The sequence below is a fragment of the Rhincodon typus genome, chromosome 10, assembly GCF_021869965.1.
Source record: "Rhincodon typus isolate 14 chromosome 10, sRhiTyp1.1, whole genome shotgun sequence".
In the NCBI taxonomy this organism is placed as follows: domain Eukaryota; kingdom Metazoa; phylum Chordata; class Chondrichthyes; order Orectolobiformes; family Rhincodontidae; genus Rhincodon; species Rhincodon typus.
The window spans coordinates 36334323-36340322 of NC_063341.1; the positions used below are offsets into that span (position 1 = coordinate 36334323).

A 6000-nucleotide genomic window follows, 5' to 3' on the forward strand; every position below is an offset into this window, starting at 1 on the left:
GAAAATAAAATGCACTACATTGTGAAACTACAGAGAATTATTTTCTGCATCAAATTATATGAGTCATCAAATAATACATGATACTAGCAATAAATGTCTAGAATAGAAAACCAGTCAGTCATTCACAGCACAAACATTTTTTACCTTAACAAAAGTAGTTAAAAAAAGATAAAAGAAACAAATGTCAATTCTATCCCTCTGGATTGACTTTGATACTACAACAGGTGAAAGTCCAATGTTTTCACATTACATCATCCAGTCTATGTTAAATGTGGTGGGACTTTAGACATAGTAACAGAGAAACTAGGAGCAGCGACAGGCCATTCAGCTGTTCAAACCTGCTCTCCCATTCAATATGATCATGGCTGATGATCATCTACCACAATGCCATTTTCCTACTTTCTCCCCACACCCCATGATGCCTTTAAAATCTAAAAAAAAGCAATTTCTTTTTGAATATATTCAGTGACTTGGCCTCTACAGCATTCTGTGGCAGAGAATTCCATAGGTGCACTGCCATGTGAGTGAAGAAATTGCTCCTTATCTCAATCCTATATGACCAACTATATCCTGAGATTATGACCCCTCGTTCAGACACCCCAATTAAGTGAAACATTCCTCCTGGCATCTAACGCAATTAGAATTATATACATTTCAAAAAGATCACTCATACACAAAGTTTTCAACTTTCATCACAAGAAACACTATGTGAATCAATGATAACAAGGATTCACCAATCAACAAAATCAAAAAAAATTGAAACTACCAGAGCAATAAATAAAAACAAGTCAATCTCTTGCAATATGATGTTTCCACTTACTCCTCTTTTCCCATGGAGCTGTTATTGTAACTTTCATTAAAAATCTTTGAAAACTATATATTTTTTAAACTTAATCTATTTTTCCTTTTTAGGAGTCAATGCTAAACATCTGGTAAATCTGAATGATTTTAAATTGGTCCAATTTGAGATACGTTCATCCAAAGCTATCCCTTGAATACACTATTTCTTTGATTACAATTAAGCAGGTTTATTCAACAAGTTACTTCAACCATTTCCATTTATTCTAATTGCGTACAATGCAATTTATGAATTGCAATTAAAACTTGCTCTTGTGTTTGACTTGGGAAGAAGCAAGTCATCTCAAAATTCTTAGCATATTTTCTCTTTAAGTTCTTCTACATAAACACACCAAGAAAGAAGCAACTTCAGCTTTTGTACATTTACAATAATCTGTATATAGCAAAAAGTGTGTAATACATCATTATCTGTAATAGTGGAAATGGAAGTATAGTGGCTACGTTGCTGGACTAATAACACATACATGGACTAATGATCGACATTTCATGAATTCAAACCTCCTCACAGCAGCTTGGGAATTTAAGCTCAATTACGTAAGTGAATTTGGAATACCAAGAAACTATCCTATTAACATACAGAACAATCTGGTTCACTAATATCCATTAGGGAAGGAAATCTGCCATGCTTAACTGTTTGAGCCTATATGTGGCTCCAGCCAATGTGGATGACTCTTAACTATTCTCTGAAACAGCTGAACAAGTTTTTTTATTGCGTCAAAAGCACTATAAAAATTCTAATGAGAAAAGAAATGGACTAGCCATCTGGCATCAACCTAAGCATGAAAAATATCAAAAGCCACCCATCTCAGTCAACTGTCTAAAGTCCTTTAATGTCCTTGTCAAAATTGGGATAGCTGTCGTGCATACTAATCAAGTGACAGTGGAGTGAAACAGACATACTGTCAAAGACATGGAGACAGGAAGGACTACAGATGCTGAAAGCTAGAATCAATAAATAGGGAACTGGAAAAGCACAGCTGGTTGGCATCTGAGGTGCAGGAAGGTTAATGTTCCAGGCCAAAACCCTTCATCAGGACAGGGGAGAGGGAAGGGAGCCCAGAAATAAATAGAGGGAGGGAGGTGAGTGGGGATGGGGGTAGCGTAGGTGAAGTGGAGTTAGGTGGATGCAGGTAGGGTGTTACTGTGGTTAGTCAGTGGGAAGGGTGGAGTGGACAGGTGAGTCAGAAGATGGATAGGTTGGGGGGGAGGAGAGATTTTGAAGCTGGTGAAGTTAATATTCAGGCCATTGGTCTGTAAGCTCCCAAGGTGAAATATCAGGTGTTGTTCCACCAGTTTACATTTGGCCTCACTCTGACAGATGAGGAGGCCAAGGCTGGACATATCACCGGAGGAGTGGCAGTGGGAGGGGGAGTTAAAATGGATGGCAACCGGATGGTCGGGTTGATGGGTGCATGCAGAGCGCAGATGCTCCACAAACCGGTCCCAAAGACTGCGTTTGGTCTCCCCTGCCTCGAAGAGACCACATCGGGAGCAACGAATACAGGAAATGAGGTCAGATGAATTACAGGTGAATCTCTGATAGATTTGAAAGGATTGTTTGGGGCCTTGAATGGAGGTGAGAGGGGAGGTGTAGCGGCAGGTGTAGCACCTCCTGCGGTTGCAGGGAAAGGTGCCGGATGTGGTGGAGGGGTTGGTGGGGAGTTTGGAGCTGACGAGGGAGTCGCAGAGTGAACGGCCCCAGAGGAAAGTGGACAGGGGTGGGGAGGGAAATATCTTTATGGTGGCGGAAATGTCAGAGGATAATGCATTGTATTTGGAAGTTGGTGGGGTGGTACGTGAGGACCAAGGGGACTGTATCCTTATTGTTGTTGGAAGGAAGAGGGTTTGAGGGCAGAAGCGTGGGAAATGGGGAAGATGCGGTTGAGGCATCCTTAATAATGAAGGAGGGGAAACCATGGTCTCCAATGTAGGAGGATATCTGGGAAGTCTGAGAACAGAATGCCTCATCCTGGGAGCAGATACGGCAGAGGCGGAGGAATTGTGAGTATGGGATAACATTTTTACAGGAGGATGGGTGAGAGGAGGTGCAGTTGAGGTAATTGTGGGAGGCAGTGGGTTTGAAATGGATATCAGTGGTGTGTCAGTTACCGGAGATGGAGACAGAAAGGTTCAGGAAGGGGAGTGTGGTGTCAAAAATGGTCCAGATGAATTTGAAGGCACGGTTGAAGGTGTTGGCGAAGTTGATGAACTGTTTGAGCTCTTCGTGGAGAAAGAGATGAGGGATGGTGCCAGTGCAGTTGTTGAAGAGGGACTGTTCCATGAATCCTACAAAGAGGCAGGCATAGCTCAGGCCCATGCGGGTGCCCACAGCCACCCCTTTGGTTTGTAGGAAGTGGGAGGAATCAAAGGAAAAATTGTTGAAGGTGAGGACCAGTTCTGCCAAGGAATGAGAATACTGGTGGAGGGGGTCTGGATGGACCCATGGGTGAGGAAGAAGTGGGGGACTTTTACGCAATCCTCATGGGGGATGCAGGTGTACAGGGACTGATGATCCATGGTGAAAATGAGGTGTTGGGGGCTGTGCAATTGAAAGTTTTGGAAAAGGTGGAGGACATTGGTTGTGTCTCGAACGTAGGTGCAGAGTACCTGGACCAAAGGGGAAAGCATGGAGTTGACTCCCACAATTACCTCAACTACACCTCCTCTCACCCATCCTCCTGTAAAAATGTTATCCCATACTCACAATTCCTCCGCCTCCGCCGTATCTGTTCCCAGGATGAGCCATTCTGCTCCAGGACTTCCCAGATATCCTCCTACATTAGAGACCATGGTTTCCCCTCCTCCATTATTAAGGATGCCTCAACCGCATCTTCCCCATTTCCCACGCTTCTGCCCTCAAACCCTCTTCCTTCCAACAACAATATACAGTAAATGGAAAAGTCCTGGGGAAAATTGATGCGCAGAGATCTGGGTGTACCCTGAAGGTGGCAATGCAGGTCGATAGAGTGGTCAGGAAGGCATACGGTATGCTTTCATTCATCGGATGGGGTATTGAGTACAAGAGTTGGCAGGTCATGTTACAGTTGTATAGGACTTTGGTTCGACCACATTTGGAATACTGCGTACAGTTTTGGTCGCCACATTACCAAAAGGATGTGGATGCTTTGGAGAGGGTGCAGAGGAGATTCACCAGGATGTTGCCTGGTATGGAGGGCGCTGGCTATGAAGAGAGGTTGAGTAGATTAGAATTAATTACATTAGAAAGATGGAGGTTGAGGGGGGACCTGATTTAGGTCTACAAAATCATGAGAGGTATAGACAGGGTGGATAGCAAGAAGCTTTTTCCCAGAGTGGGGGACTCAGTTACTCGGGATCATGATTTCAAGGTGAGAGGGGAAAAGTTTAAGGGAGATATGAGTGGAAAGTTCTTTACGCAGAGGGTGGTGGGTGCCTGGAACATGTTGCCAGCGGAGGTAGAAGAGGTGGGCACGATGGCGTCATTTAAGATGTATCTAGACAGATACATGAATGGGCATGGAGCAGAGGGATACAGATCCTTGGAAAATAGGCGACAGGTTTAGATAGAGGTTCTGGATCGGCATAGGCTTGGTGGGCCGAAAGGCCTGTTCCTGTGCTGTAATTTTCTTTGTTCTTTGTTCTTTGAGATGAGCTCAGTGGGGCAGGAGCAGACAGAAACAATGGGTTGACTGGGGCAGTCAGGCTTATGGATCTTGGGTAGGAGATAAAAATGGGTAGTGCGAAGTTGGGGAACTATCTAAATATCTCCACCCTCAACCTGCCCATCTTCCTACTCACCTATCCGCTCCACCCTTCCCACTGGCCAATCACAATAACCCCCTACCTGCATCCACCTATCTCAGTCTCACCTACCCTCCCCCCACCATTCTCCCACCCCTGCCTATTTATTTCTGGGCTCTTTTCCCACTCCCCAGTCCCAACAAAGTGTTTCAGCCCGAAGCCTTAACTTTCCTGCTCCTTGGATGCTGTCTGGCCGGCTGTGCTTTTCCAACTCCAATTTACTGTCAAAGACATGACTTATAGCCAATGTCCTGGACACTTAGATAGCCATCCATTACTATTTCTTGCCTTGCCAGCAGGACAGACCTACTAAAAATTACAGCAGATGGTTTAGAGTCAGTAAGAAGAAGAAAGCTATTTAGCCTTTCCTACTTCAGTCTACCTGACAATGATATAACACACAGCTACATGCATGTTAAACATGGGAATAGCATCAGACCAAATCAAAATTCTGCAGTCCATTTGTGAATAGTGACAATAATTATTGATAACTGATGACTGTGAAAAAATCAAAGTAGAAGACTCAATGAACATTTGTGTTTCTGCCCTCAATAATGACAGGGCCTCTACAAACTGTCATTTTCAACCAGAAGTTTCAAGTAGATGATCCATCTCGGCCCCTTCCTCTTGACATTTAGTGGCATTACCATTGCTGAATCCACTAACATCATGCTGGGGCTGACTATTGATCAAACTATTAACTGCACCAGGCTGTTAATTGGCACCAAATCACCCTCTTGAATCTTCATGCCTTCGATCATTGAAACACTGCGGCGGGAGTGAGTAACATTAAAAGATGCACTGCCACAACTTACCAAGGCTCCATCAACAACACCTTCCAAATCAATGAGCTATACTACATAAAGGAATAAAGGCAACAGATGCATGGAAACACCAACCAACTTCACCTCCAAGCCACACAGCATCCTGATCCGGTACTGCTGTTTCTGGGTCAAAATCCTGGCACACCCTCCCTACCAGCACTGTGGGTTGTGCCTACATTAATCAGACTACAGCAGTTCAAAAAGGCAGCTCACACCACTTTAATAAGAGCAAATGGGAATGATCACTTAAATCTTTCCATTGCAGTGACGCTCACATCCCAAGCACGAATGCAAAAATTAATCAACTAAGGAATCTGACCTTGATAGTTTGATTATAACACAAACACGTATAATTTTGTAGTAAAATAATTTTATATTTTTCAAATGCATTACAGAATCACTTTCCACCCTGGCTTTATAGCACAATATACCTAACTGACTTCAAGAGTGTGTTTATACAGATCAGCAGGATTGTGGAATGAGTTATTTGAACAAAACACCTAAAAGAGGAAATAATCTGATATATCATAAATCTTAT

The 6000-nt window shown here is 43.4% G+C and overlaps 1 protein-coding gene across 1 annotated transcript in view; it reads right to left on the bottom strand.

Moving 5' to 3' along the window:
• dab1a (DAB adaptor protein 1a) overlaps positions 1 to 5546 on the bottom strand; it is a 342801-nt gene extending 337255 nt beyond the window's left edge. The window contains exon 1 of the mRNA XM_048602085.1: positions 5454 to 5546. The gene's annotated coding sequence lies outside the window, so the exon portion shown is untranslated. The remainder of the gene's footprint in view (positions 1 to 5453) is intronic.
• Between the last annotated feature and the right edge of the window lie 454 nt (positions 5547 to 6000).